Raw genomic sequence first — 15,301 nt, forward strand, 5'->3', positions numbered from 1 at the left:
CCCTCTTTCTGAGTGTACCCTTTCGCCACCAGACGAGCTTTGAAGGTCTCAACCTTACCATCGGGGCCCTTCTTCCGATTGTAAATCCATTTGCAACCGATTGCTTTTACTCCGGATGGCGGATCTACTAGAGTCCAGACTCCATTGGTCTCCATTGAGTCCATCTATGCTCTCATGGCCTCCACCCACTTCTGGGAATCTATGTCCAACATAGCTTCCGCGTATGTCACGGGATCCTCCTCACTAGTCAAGGTTTCCACTAGGTAAACTATCTTGGTCATAACCATAACGGACTGGTGGCCTGGATACCCGAGTGGATCTTCTAGGTTGGTCACTACCTGGAACTTGTGGGACATCTCCCATTGCCCCTGAGGTCTCAACATCAAGAACAATTTCTTGACGATGGGTGTCCAGGATATAATTGGTCTCCAAGAACTGGGCATTTCGACTGCAGAACACTTTCTGCTCACTTGGGTCATAGAAAAGGTAACCTACAGAGCCTTTTGGGTATCCTACAAATAGGCAACGACTGGTCTTGGATTCCAATTTGTCTGCACTCATTCTTTTAACGTGTGCTGGACAACCCCAAATATTCAAGTGTTTGACACTTGGTTTCTTTCCAGTCCAAAGTTCATATGGAGTGTTCGGAACCGACTTGGTTGGCACCCGATTCAACACGTAAATCGCAGTCTCTAATGCGTAACCCCAAAAGGATGTGAGTAACTCTGAGTGTATGAGAAGTGATCGGACCATATCCAATAAGGTCCTATTCCTCCTCTCTGAAACACCATTAAGTTGTGGTGTGGTAGGAAGTGCTAATTGCGATACTATCCCATTGTCCTTTAAGTAGTCCCTGAACTCGTCAGAGAGATACTCGCCACCTCGATCAGATCGAAGGGCTTTAATTTCTCTCCCCAACTGTTTCTCGACCTCTTGTCTAAACTCTTTGAACTTTTCAAAGGATTCAGACTTGTGTCTCATTAGGTACACATAACCATATCGTGAAAAAGTCATCTGTGAAGGTGATGAAATACACGTGTTGATTTCGTGTCCTAACACTCAGGGGACCACATACATCAGTATGTATTAGGTCAAGCGTGCCTGTACATCTTTCATGCTTACCGTTAAATGGCCGTTTCGTCATCTTGCCTTACAGGCAAGGCTCACAGGTGGGAAGATCTTCTATAGTTAGAAAATCCAAAGGACCATCATTTACCAACCTTGTGATTCGGTCAACACTGATATGGCCAAGTCGGTAATGCCACAGACACGTGGAATTAACTGTATCACGGGCTCTCTTCTTGGGGATTTCAGCCGACGTAGTTTCAGTTATGTTAGTTTCTAGAGAAGGATGTAGAACATAGAGACCGTTCTCCAGTTCCCCGTATGCGATGAATCTATTGTTTCTTTTAATAGTAATCATATTACTAAAGAAGACAGAATAACCATCTGCACACAGTTTTGAAACAGAAATCAAATTTCTTCTTAAGTTTTATACATAAAGACAATCTTTCAGTACAACTTTTCCTTCTCTAAAAATTAACTCTACGGTTCCTATTGCGCGGCTGCAACAGTTGCAGTAGTCCCCAAGTAGAGAGTGACTTCTCCTTCACTCAGCCTTCTGCTTACCTTGAACCTCTGCAGTGAGTTACACGCATGAGTTGAAGCCCCGGAGTCAATACACTAGGACATAGAAGCTACCAATAAGTTGGTTTCTATAACACAAGTTTCGAAATTACTTTTCTTGGATTCCAGGTAGGCAGGACAATTCCGTTTCCAGTGGCCGGTCTTCTTACAGAAGTGACAGGCATCCGATGCTTTGTCTTTCTTCTGCCTTTTGCCCTTAGTGGCTTTTTTCTGAGGCTTCTTTGCCTTCCACTTTCTCTTGCCTATTTTGCTAGCTTCAACAAGTATAGATACAGGCTCATCCTTTTTAATCAGTTCTTCAGATCTTTGCAACATATTGCTGAGCTCTTGTAAGCTGACATTCAGCTTGTTCATGTTATAGTTCATGATGAACGGATTAAAGGAAGGAAGCAAAGAATTAAGGATAGCGTCTATCTGGGTTGCGAGGTCCAGCCAGGATCCAAGAGCCTCCAGTTCGCTGATGTAACCCATCATCTGAAGACAATGGTCGTGAACTTGTTGGCCCTTGGACATTTGAATGGTCATGAAGTGCTTCAAGACCTTTTGCCGAGTAGAACGATTGTGCTCTTCATACATCATCCTCAGCCTATCCAATATGTCCTTGGCAAGTTCGATCTGATCGAACTGCCTCTGTATTGGGTTGTCCAAGGAGGCGATGATGTAACACCAGGCTAGGGAGTTTTTCTCCTCCCATTCCTGATAGTATCTCCTTCGGGCCTCAGAAGCCCTGTCTCCTGGACACTCCGGGGCAGGATTCTTTGCCACTTTGTTCAGCTTTTCTGAAGCTAGAACTAGCATAAGGTTCCTGTACCAATCGGCGTAGTTTGGGCCCTTAAGCTTGTTGTCATCAAGAAGCTTTCCAAAAGATCCGTTTGCCATTTTCTGATAAAAGAGCAAAAATCAGTCCACAACCTAATTTGATTCATGTTCATTTCATAGATATGGCTTTCAATCTACGATCCATTTCCATTTATTCATCTATGAGATTTCCCTCCTTTCTCAGTGATGGAGACTACAAGTTGTCTCTGGAAATGTGGGAAATCACATAGGGTGCATGGAGCCAACTGTTTCAGCTGCATAACCCCACAACCTTTCTGTGAAGGATCATATCCACTCATCATATGAGTTTTTCCTTTGGCCTCTATCAGACAAGGTTTAGAGCCATTTTTAGGTAAACCTTTCTGTCCAGTGAGTGCTTACCCATCATATTCATGAACGCCAAGGTACCGTGAGAGAGTTCCCATTTTCTGGTGAAGCCCCTCCCACATCGGTCTATGACACCCCTATCATCTTATGAAACACTCGGACAAGCCCAATAGCAAATGGATAGCCCATTTTCTAGTGCGTTTCCTCATTACTGAAGGACCCATCCTCATGCTAATGATGGAAGGCCTTTAGAGAGTTCATCATATGAATCTCCCTATCACTTGCACTCATATTAGCTGGAGGGAACAAATAATTACGCCCTAGTTTGATTTAGGTCAAACCAAAGTGGCTCCCACTGACTTTCATAAAGCCAAATTTTGATGGGCCTTAAATCGGCTAGGGTTCTGCATGTAACCTCTCGATGAGGTGTGGGGCCCACCACTGAGGGAGGTCATCCAATGACCAAAAGGTACACCATGGCAATGATGTGCATTCAGCCATGGTGTGCACAAGAGCCACTGTTGAATGAGCATGGGCCAAGTACTTATGGCCCATGTACGAAGCACATCACACATCCATACATCTCATGCAGGGATAAATTGATCCAATCAATTAATTATCTGTAAGGCCCATTGGAAGCCCATTAAAATTCCATAATATTAACCATTAATATTATCTAGGTATACGGGTTGAATTAGGGTTACCCAGTTCAGCCCATATAGCTTTATCTTTTAAAATGGGCTTTTCCAGTTTTAACTATTTAAAACTGGGCTTTTACAGCCTGGGCCGAATTAACCATTTAATTAAATATCAATCCTTAGGCCCATTAGTGGGAAAATTAGGGCTGACTTTCAGCCTTGATTAAACCCTAGAATTGGTCCAAACAGTTTGAACCAATCTTGGTTCGAATGGGTATAGGGTTTGATTTTTAATTAAATCCTTAATTCAAGAAAATAATTTGAAATTAAATAACTGATAAAAGAAAATAAAAAAAAACAGTTAATCAGGGCTGTTCGCACACTCCATCCTGCAAAACAAAGGTTAGATCACAGATTGCAGTTTCTCAAACTGCAAATCGCAGATAGGGAATTTCCCATCTGCAAAATCTCCTTCTCTGCGCTGCCATCTTCGATCTAGAATTAAAAATATATAGAAATCGTATTTCTATTTATTATTACATCAGATTGAATGCCTATACATTGAGTCTAAAAATAAAAAAAAAATTATTTACAGACCAAATGTAATAAATAAATTCAATAAACTGCAAATCTTGTAGTTCTCCCTATGTAAACCAAGATTTCGATCTTCTCTTGTACGAACAGCCCATAAATCAAGAAAATTATAAAGAACTATTCTAAATAATAATAAGATTTATTTAAAATTAATTTCAGATTATTTGCCCATCGGTTTTGGGAACAAATTTCCCAAAACCCATATCTGCGCAAATTGGGTAGAACGCCTTCTCCCTATTTGCGCAGGTTCAAATCTGAAACAGAATGGTTCAAGATTTGAACCATGGCTCTGATACCACTGAAGGGATAGGAAATCTATAATATGGATGCCCAAGATTGCGGAATAAAGGGGGCGAATTTCAAAATTTTTCTTTCCCTTCAACTAGGAATCGAATTCCCTATTTAGAAAATCATATTTTCAAAGATCATTCTTGAACCATAAACTGAACTAGATCTGAACCAAAAGGAGGAGAGAGAGATAATACCTGATATAGAGAAACAATATCTCTCAATGGAGGTGTTCACGCCCAAGGTAGAAACCAAAATCTGCTCACACTGAAGATGGCGCAGTGCAAGGTGGAGCAGAATCAGCAGTGTCCTTCCTAAGAACTTGATTCTTCCTAAGAATCACCTGGACGACTTGTGAATACAACTCCTACCAATCTTTTCTGCAAAAGATTGGAATCAAGATCCAATCTTGATTTCTCCCAAGCAATGGAGATCGAACTGCTATAGGCGGCGGCTGCAGGAAGGAAGCGGCTAGAAAGAATTTGTAGGGTGCAGAATTCTCTCCTCTGTGATCTCAGCTCTGAAGACAAGACTTGAGTCTGTTGGATATTGTTTCTAAAGGTTTCCGCCCCCTCTTCCTTTTATAGACTTAAAGGGATCAGCTCCTAATTCCATTAAGAGTTGCTAACCCAAATCATATATGAATTAGAAGTCCCTTTAAGATAAGGGATAATCCTTATCCTATCTATAGATTAGATCAGCCAGTTCCTAATCTAATTAGGAAGTTTCCAAATCTAAATCTCATTTAGATCTTAGACTCTCTGAGTGGACAGGTTGTGACCCAAATCCTATCAACTGATCTTATCTTCGCCCCTTTAAAGACTAATCAAATAAGCCCAGTTCAAAATGGGCTTAAGGCCCATTTAGGGTTATGTATTTATTAAGCCTTCCAAACTACTGCCCAGTTGGACTTCCTTGTATGGCATGGGACCCAAACATTGATCTACACATCAGCCACATGGATTCAGCCCAGCCTTTGTTACAAGGCCTGGCCGAATACACTGTTATGGACAGTGCACCCCCTGAAACCCCTTAGATGGGCTCTATGGGCCCAACATTTACCCTAAGTGGTCCCTGGGCCAAGCCACCTTGTAACACCCAGGGACTGTGGGCAGATGCAAGATTAGCCCATCAGGTATTATCCTCAATGGCCTTACACTTAACCTCTCAGCCCATAATGATCATACACTGCCCGACAAGAGAGGACCTCTCCCTCAGCTGCAAGGAACAGTGTTGCACTCTCTCAAATATGGATCCCGGGAATTAAAACATTTTTGCAAACATTTCGAAACCATAATATATACTTTTATATCTCATATAAAATATATTTTTGCAAAACAAATCTCAACGATTGAAATCGGCTGCCGATAGTCTTGGTTTCCATCAGTGAGAGTGCATCCTCGATCATTACCTTTGTCCGACAAAGGGGCTGATCCTGTCACTATGATCACCCACTCAGATGAATTCTCAGACTGTCGCAACATACCCAGGTTTTGACCCCCGCTAAGGATCTCACTGATTGGTACATCAAAGACAGCCTAATCCGACACCTAGTGCGGTATCATAATCGAGTCTAGGGGTCGGGTGTAAATTTCCAGTTTTGCCCATCAATCTCCAAAGTCCAGGGCAAAACTGGAAATCTGGTCCAGTTCAAAGATTCAATTAATCCCACAGTGTATGTGCCTTGGGTCTCACCTTGGTAGCTGAGACAAACCACCCCAACCAACTTGGTGGCACCACAGTGTTAGCCTTGTCAGGATAGGTCTCCCTAGACCGACCCACTAGCTGTGAACATTCTAAACTAACACGAGTCTCATTAAGTGTCCGGTTTAAGGGTATTACACAGAAACATACCAAGGGAACATGAACCAAATATGCACTTTTATTCATTTACAGTAAATTCATAAAGTACATCATTTTGATTGAAGCTAAGGGCATACAAAATTGTCTAACAATCAACTCTAGCAGCACTAGGTACTACACCACCTCTCCCAGCACCATTATCAGCAGCAGTTCCCTCAGCTACCCCTAAACCAGTCACTGCTTCCACCTCGACACCCTGTTCTGAGGCCGATTAAAGCTTCCCCTCAAGGTGGATGCCCTCACCGAGGAGAAGCTTCCCAACTCCAGAACCCCCCTAATAGCCAAGCTTCATCCCTAGGTCGAAAGCAAAGAAAAATTACCCCTACCTTGCAGCTCGCAGTTGGGTCAGGCTCCCCGCCCACAAAGTATGCACCTCGGCGCTCCAAGCCTGAGTTCCCACTCATGAAGAACCGGTTCAGTGCCCTAGTAGTGGACCAACATTCCAGGTCCATCGAGCTTGGTAACACGGAGGCCAGCAGCACTAGCACTAGGCCCGCTCAACGAAGTCGTCGACGAAGTCGCCGAACTGCTACCCGTGTCCTACCCAAGCTCAGAGGCAAGGAAGAGACGAGCTCGGACGAGGTAAAAACTGTCCCAATTCTCTCGGTTCCTTCCCCCCTCGCTTCAGAACTCCTGGCAGTCCCCATGCCCAGAGACTTCAAGCTTCCATCTTTGAACAAGTATGATGGGTATTTTAACCCCAACAACCATGTTGACGTTTTCTAGTCACAAATGCACCTCGCTAGGGCCAATGAGTCATGCATGTGCGTGGCCTTCACCACCACCTTCAGGGGGGTGGCCCGCACCTAGTACCGGAACCTAGCCCTCGGGTCAATATGAAGCTGGACCCAGTTCGTGCAGGTCTTCACCGCACACTTCATTACCAGCAAGCGGTGCCCCATGACCGAGGAAAGCATCTTCGGAGTAGTCAAGAGGGAAGGAGAATCCATCCGGGGCTACATCAAGTGGTTCAATGAAGCATGCCTGCAGATACTGCGATTAGACCCCGCAGTACAGCTTGTGGCGGCCAAGAGAGAGGTAACGCATAAGGAGTTCAAATGGCACATGGTGGCCAGCCAGCCCACAATCGTGGCCGATTTCCTCAAGCTCGCAGACAAGTTCATGAGAATGGAGGAAGAAATCAACCAAAAAACTGAAGGTGGGGTCGAGAAAAGAAAAATAGAAGGTGAGCCCTCCAACCCAGGCGACAGAAGAAACCAGGTCCGGGAGGCAAAGCCAAGCCAGCCGTCCCGAGCTCTCTTAGCAGTTCGGACGGATTACACGCCGTTAAACACAAGGCGGACCGAGATCTTGATGACAATCAAGGATGCCCCATATGTAAAATGGCCAACTCGCCTAAAAAGTAATCCAAACAAAAGAAACAAAAATATATATTGTAATTTTCATAGAGATCACGGTCATAGTACCGAACAGTGTAATAATCTCTGGGATGAGATAGAGGGACTCATCCGTCGTGGATACTTGAGAAATTTTCTACAACATAATGATAATAATAAGGCAAGTCGGCAAGGGGAGCATGGAAAGGACACCCCCGAGTCCAGCAGTAGACCGGCCGAAGCGTTGCAGCGGCCTCCTCCAGAAGAGAGGCCAGTTCGGGGAACCATCCATGTGATAGTGGGAGGTTCGGTATAGCAGGGTGCACTTCGACAGCAGCTCGGACGTCAGTTGACAAGGCAGCCCGAGAAGTGTTAGACAGTTTTGTATGCCCTTAGCTTCAATCAAAATGATGTACTTTATGAGTTTATTGTAAATGAATAAAAGTGCATATTTGATTCATGTTCCCTTGGTATGTTTCTGTGTAATACCCTTAAACTGGACACTTAATGAGACTCGTGTTAGTTTAGAATGTTCACAGCTAGTGGGTCGGTTTGCAGAGACATATCCTGACAAGGCTGACACTGTGGTGCCACCAAGTCGGTTGGTGGTCCCCTGAGTGTTAGGACACGAAATCAACACGTGTATTTCATCACCTTCACAGATGATTTCTCACGATATGGTTACGTGTACCTAATGAGACACAAGTCTAAATCCTTTGAAAAGTTCAAAGAGTTTAGACAAGAGGTCGAGAAACAGTTGGGGAGAGAAATTAAAGCCCTTCGATCTGATCGAGGTGGCGAGTATCTCTCTGACAAATTCATGGACTACTTAAAGGACAATGGGATAGTATCACAATTAGATCCTCCTGCTACACCACAACTTAACGGTGTTTCAGAGAGGAGGAATAGGACCTTATTGGATATGGTCTGGTCACTTCTCATACACTCAAACTTACCCACATCCTTTTGGGGTTACGCATTAGAGACTGCGATTTACATGCTGAATCGGGTTCCAATCAAATCGGTTCCGAACACTCCATATGAACTTTGGACCGAAAAGAAACCAAGTGTCAGACACTTGAAGATTTGAGGTTGTCCAACACACGTTAAACGAACGAGTGCAGACAAGTTGGAATCCAAGACCAGCCGTTGCCTATTTGTAGGCTACTCGAGAGGCTCTGTAGGTTACCTATTCTATGACCCAAGTGAGCAGAAAGTATTCTGCAATCAAAATGCCGAATTCTTGGAAACCGATTACATCCTGGACACCCATCGTCAGGAAATTGTTCTTGATGAGGAGAGCTCAGGAGCAGTGGGAGATGTCCCACAAGTTCCAAGTAGTAACCAACCTAGAAAATCCACTCGGGTATCCAGGCCACCTGTCCGTTATGGTTATGATTAGGATAGTTACCTGGTGGCAACCTTGACTAGTGAGGAGGATCCTGTGACTTATGCGGAAGCTATGTTGGACATAGATTCACAGAAGTGGGTGGAGGCCATGAGAGCAGAGATGGACTCAATGGAGACCAATGGAGTCTGGACTCTAGTAGATCCGCCCTCTGGGGTAAAGGCAATCGATTGCAAATGGATTTACAAGAGGAAGAAGGGCCCCGATGGTAAGGTTGAGACCTTCAAAGCTCGTCTGGTGGCGAAAGGGTACACTCAGAAAGAGGGCATCGATTATGAGGAAACATTTTCGCCTGTGGCCATGCTTAAATCCATTAGGATCCTGCTAGCTGTAGTAGCATACCATGATTATGAGATTTGGTAGATGAATGTCAAAACTGCATTCCTGAATGGAGATCTTACTAAAAATATCTATATGCAGCCGCCGCAAGGCTTCATAGCTGTGGGTCAAGAAAACATGGTATGTAAACTTAATAGATCCATTTATAGACTTAAGCAAGTTTCTAGAAGTTGGAACATCCATTTTGACTCTACTGTCAAATCGTTTGACTTCGAGCAGAATCCAGATAACCCTTTGTTTACAGGAAGTACAATGGAGATAAGGTTACCTTCTTGGTTCTGTATGTAGATGACATTCTACTCATTGGGAATGATGTAGGAATGTTGACTACGGTGAAAGTATGGCTTTCACAGCAATTCTCCATGAAAGATCTTGGAGAAGCCTCCTATATACTGGGTCTTCGACTCTATAGAGATAGATCGAAGCGGATAATAGGATTATCCCAATTTGCCTACATTGACAAAATAGTCAAAAGATACAGCATGGAAAACTCCAAGAAAGGAAATGTTCCTTTCAGGCACGGAGTCACTCTCTCCAAGAAGATGTCTCCCAAGACTTCTGAGGAGATTGATGGCATGAAAGACGTTCCCTATGCCTCTGCCGTAGGGAGCATCATGTATGTCATGCTGTGCACTCGTCCTGACATTGCTCAGGTGGTGAGTGTAGTAAGTAGATTTCAGGCCAACCTAGGGCAAGAGCACTGGACTGCTATGAAAAACATACTTAAGTACCTTCAAAGGACAAAAAAGTTTTGTCTATTATTCAATGGTAATTCACTACAGATCCAAGGGTATACTGATGCCGATTTCCAGTCGGATCCAGATGATAGAAAGTCTACATCCGGATATGTTTTTACTATAGGATCGTGTGTTGTTTCTTGAATGTCAGCAAACAGGGGTCCTGAGTAGAAAATTAATAGTCAACAATCCAAGCTGAGTGCATTGCTGTAACTGAGGCTGCCTTATGAATGAAGGTGTTCATTCCTGAATTTGGAATTCAGCACATCACCTATTCCACTGTTGTATGACAACACTGGACCTACGGGAGGATGATATTAATAGGTAGCATCAGCGGAAAATGTGGTAAACCCATTGACGAATCTACTATCACAGAAAGTGTTTGAGAAACACGTGGAAAGCATGGGACTCCGGCTAGTACCTAATTGGACCTAATTGCAAGTGGGAGCTGTTAGATAGTTTTGTATGCCCTTAGCTTCAATCAAAATGATGTACTTTATGAGTTTATTGTAAATGAATAAAAGTGCATATTTGGTTCATGTTCCCTTGGTATGTTTCTGTGTAAGACCCTTAAACTGGACATTTAATGAGACTCGTGTTAGTTTTGAATGTTCACAGCCAGTGGGTCGGTTTAGGGAGACCTATCTTGACAAGGCAGACACTGTGGTGCCACCAAGTCGGTTGGGGTGGCTTGTCTCAGCCACCGGGGTGAGACCCTAGGCACTTACAATGTAGGATTAATTGAAATTTTGAATTGGACCAGATTTCCAGTATTGCCCTGGACCTTGGACATTGATGGGCAAAATTGAAAAGTTACACACGACCCCTAGACTCGATTATGATACTGAACTAGGTGTCGGATTGAGCTATCTTTGATGTACCAATCAGTGAGATCCTTAGCGGGAGTCAAAACCTGGGTATGTTGGGACAGTCCGAGAATTCATCTGAGTGGGTGATCATAGTGATAGGATCAGTCCCTTTGTCGGACAAAGGTAATGATCGAGGATGCACTCTCACTGATGGAAACCAAGATTGCCGGCAGCCGATTTCAATCATTGAGATTTGTTTTGCAAAATATATTTTATATGAGATATAAAAGTATATAAACTATGGTTTCGAAATGATTTGCAAAAGGTTTTAATTCCCGGGATCCATATAAGCAGAGAGTGCAACACTGTTCCTTGCAGCCAAGGGAGAGGTCCTCTCTTGTCGGGCAGTGTATGATCATTATGGGCTGAGAGGTTAAGTGTAAAACCATTGAGGATAATACCTGATGGGCTAATCTTGCATCTGCCCATAGTCCCTGGGTGTTACAAGGTGGCTTGGCCCAGGGACCACTTAGGGTAAGTGTTGGGCCCATAGAGACCATGAGATGGTTTTCAGGGAGTGCACTATCCGTAACAATGTATTCGGCCAGGCCTTGTAACAAAGGCTGGGCCGAACCCATGTGGCTGATGTGTAGATCAATGTTTGGGTCCCACGCCATACACGGAAGCCCAACTGGGTAGCAGTTTGGAAGGATAAATGAATACATAACCTTAAATGGGCCTTAAGCCCATTTTGAACTGGGGTAATTTGATTAGTCACTTAAGGGGTGAATTCTGAGATGGATCAGCTGATAGGATTGGGCCACACCCTATCCACTTAGAGAGTCCAAGATCTAAATAAGATTTAGATTTGGAAACTTCCTAATTAGATTAGGAGATGGCTGATCTAATCTGCAGATAAGATAAGGGTTATCCCTTATCTTAAAGGGACTTCTAATCCATATATGATTTGGGTTAGCAATTCCTAATGGGATTAGAAGCTAATCCCTTTAAGTCTATAAAAGGAAGAGGGGGCGGCAGCCTTTAGACATCCCAAGAAAGTAATAGATAGTCTTGTTTTCAGAGTTGAAATCACAGAAGAGAGAATTCTGCACCCTGCAAATACTCTCTTGCTGCCTCCTTCCTGCAGCCGCCGCCTACAGCAGTTCGATCTCCAGTTCTTGGGGGATATCAAGATTGGATCTTGATACCAATCTTTTGGAGAAAAGATTGGTGGGAGTTGTATTCACAAGCCGTCCAGGTGATTCTTTAAAAGGGTCAAGTTCTTTTGGAAGAACACTGCTGATTCTGCTCCTCCCTACACTGCGCCATCTTCAGTGGGAGCAGATTTTGGATCCTTCATTGGGTGTGAACACCTCCATTGGGAGATACTACTTCTCTGTATCAGGTATTATCTCTCCCTACTCCTTTTGGTTCAGATCTGGTTCATTTTGTGGTTCAAGAATGATCCTTGAAAATATGATTTTCTAAATAGGGAATTCGATTCCCAGTTGAAGGGAGAGAAAAATTTTTGAAATTCGCCCCCTTATTCCGCAATCTTTGGGCGTCCATGTGATGGATTTCCTATCGCTTCAAGAAGAACAGAACCCTCCAAAGAGGTCGAAGATAGAAGAACCGATCTTTTTCATGGAAGACGATACGTAAGGTGTCCACTATCCCCACGATGACGCACTCATCATAGAAATTAAGGATTAGTGACTTCGAAGTCCGACGTGTACTTGTGGACTCAGGTAGTTCGGCGAACATCCTCATCAAATCGGCATTTGACCAGCTACAGTTGTAGAGAAGCGAGTTGAAGCCCGCAAACACTCCTCTGGTGGGTTTCAGTGGAGAGGAAGTCAGGCCCCTCGGGAAGATAACAGTACCTGTGGAAGTCAGCACATGGCCTTGCGCGGTCAGACTCAACCACGATTTCCTGGTGGTCGCGACCCCCTCCCCATACAATGCCATAAATAGGGCAGCCAATTACGCATATTCTGCGGGTAGTGGTCTCCACCTACTATCTGGCAATGAAGTTCCCCACGGAATTCGGTGTGGGGGTAGTGTGGGGCGACCAACTTGAGTCCCGCAAGTGTTATGTTGCTACCCTGAAGGGAAAAACCAAGGCAGCCGACGATCTCGAACTGGAGTGACCTATGGAGCAGGGCGAGGAATGAGCTGCACCCACAAAGGAAACGGTCGCGATCCCGACCTCGACTACAGATCCGGCTCGAACGCTACAGATCGGTGCTTTCGTCAAAGAGCCTCTACGAACTGAACTGGTGAGTTTCTTACTTCAAAATTTAGATATTTTTGTATGGTCCGCGGTGGATATGCCCGGTATTGACCCATGCCTTATAACTCACAAACTTAACACTGACCCTGTAGTCAGACCCATTAGATAGAAGAAATGTAACTTAACCCCAGAGCGTTGGAGGGCGGTCAACGAAGAGGTCGAAAAGCTCCTCGCAGCGGACTTCAGAAGGGAAGTTCATTACCCAAGTTGGGTAGCCAACCCGGTGCTGGTGAAAAAAGCAAATGGCAAGTGGCACATGTGCGTCAACTACACCGACCTGAACCATGCTTGCCCAAAAGACTGCTTCCCCCTGCCCCGAATTGACCGCCTAGTGGACACGACCTCAGGACATGAGCTGCTAAGCTTCTTGGACGCCTACTCAGGCTATAACCAAATTAAGATGGACCAGTCTGATGAGGAAAAAACCAGCTTCATAACCGAGTTCGGCCTGTACTGTTAAAAGGTCATGCCCTTCGGACTAAAGAATGCTGGGGCGACCTTCCAAAGACATGTAAATAAGCTTTTTTGGCCCTTAATTGGCACGAAAATAGAGTGTTATGTAGACGACATGGTCGTCAAAACGCAGTTCTCGTAGGAATTAATAAAAGACTTAGATTCTGTCTTCCAAATTCTGCGTCAATATAACATGAGACTGAACCCAAACAAGTGTGTCTTCGGTGTCACCTCGGGTAAATTCCTAGGGTACATTGTCAACCGGTGAGGTATTGAGGCCAACCCGGACAAAATAAATGCCATCCTAGATATGAGACCACCCTGAAAAGTAAAAGAGGTTCAGAGGCTAAACGGCCGCATAGCCGCCCTCAGCCGCTTCATGTCCAAATCGGCAGACCGCTGCTTGCCTTTCTTTAAGGCAGTCAAAGGCAAAGGGTTCGAATGGAACCGTGATTGCCAGCTCGCGCTCGATGAGTTGAAGACCTACCTCGCCACTATGCCAACCTTAGCTAGGTCTGAGGAGGGAGAAGTCTTAGAACTGTACCTCTCGGCGAGCGACGAGGTGGTTAGTTTGGTACTAATAAAGGAAGATTGGGTCCAGCGGCCCGTCTATTATGTTAGTAAAATTCTACAGGGAGCAGAGACGAGATACCTGCAGATAGAAAAGCTAGCGTTCGCACTGGTGATTGCAGCTCAGAAACTCCGCCCATATTTCCAGGCTCACACCGTCGTCGTCTTGACTAACAAACCTCTGAGACAAGTCTTACTCAAGCCCGAGGTTTCCGGTCGGCTGACGAAGTGAGCCATCGAGCTCAGCAAGTACGAGCTCCAGTACAAGCCACAGACTGCCATTAAAGCCCAAGACTTAGTAGATTTTATTGCCGAGTGCACATTCAGCCTCGAAGCCCCGGGGCCGGTTGAGCCCGAGATCCCCAGTTCGAATAAACCCGGAGCTCCCAAGCCAATAGAGTCTGAATCCCATGAAGTAGTAGCCAGTGTGGCATCTCTCCTGGTTAGGCCAAGCACGAACTGGGATGAGGAGTCCTGAATCCTTCACGTAGATGGCTCCTCGAATTAGCAATGCAGCAGGGCTGGAATAGACCTATGCGGCCCGGGTGGCACAAAATTGGAATACACATTATTCTTTGAGTTCGCGGCATCCAACAATGAAGCAGAGTACGAGGCACTGATAGCTGGGCTGAACCTAGCGCAAAAGGTAAGAGTAAAGCACATAGTCATCTGTAGTGATTCCCAGCTTGTGGTCAACCAGGTTACAGGCGAGTACGAAGCACGCGGGGCTGAAATAGTCCTATGCGGCCCGGGTGGCACAAAATTAAAATACGCACTACGCTTTGAGTTCACGGCATCCAACAACGGAGTAGAGTATGAGGCACTGATAGCTGGGCTGAACCTAGTGCAAAAGGTAAGAGCAAAGCACATAGTCATCTGCAGTGATTCCCAGCTCGTGGTCAACTAGGTTACGGGCGAGTACAAAGCACGCGAGCTCTCTATGATCGCATACTTGGCGAAAGTAAAAGTAGCTCTGCTCAACTTCCAGTCACACTTCATCAGACAAATCCCGAGGTCAGAGAACACTGAGGCCAATGCCTTGTCCCAGTTAGCCAGCACGAATCAGAACACCATGAGAACAGTGTACATAGAGGACTTACCTTGGCCTAGCATTCTCGGGGGGGTAGAGGAGGTCGCTCCCATCCTTGAAGCAGAGCCGAGCTGGATTGACCCACTCGT

The sequence above is a fragment of the Nelumbo lutea genome, chromosome 1 (assembly GCF_056320005.1).
Source record: "Nelumbo lutea isolate HS-2025 chromosome 1, American lotus-T2T, whole genome shotgun sequence".
Taxonomy (NCBI): Eukaryota; Viridiplantae; Streptophyta; class Magnoliopsida; order Proteales; family Nelumbonaceae; genus Nelumbo; species Nelumbo lutea.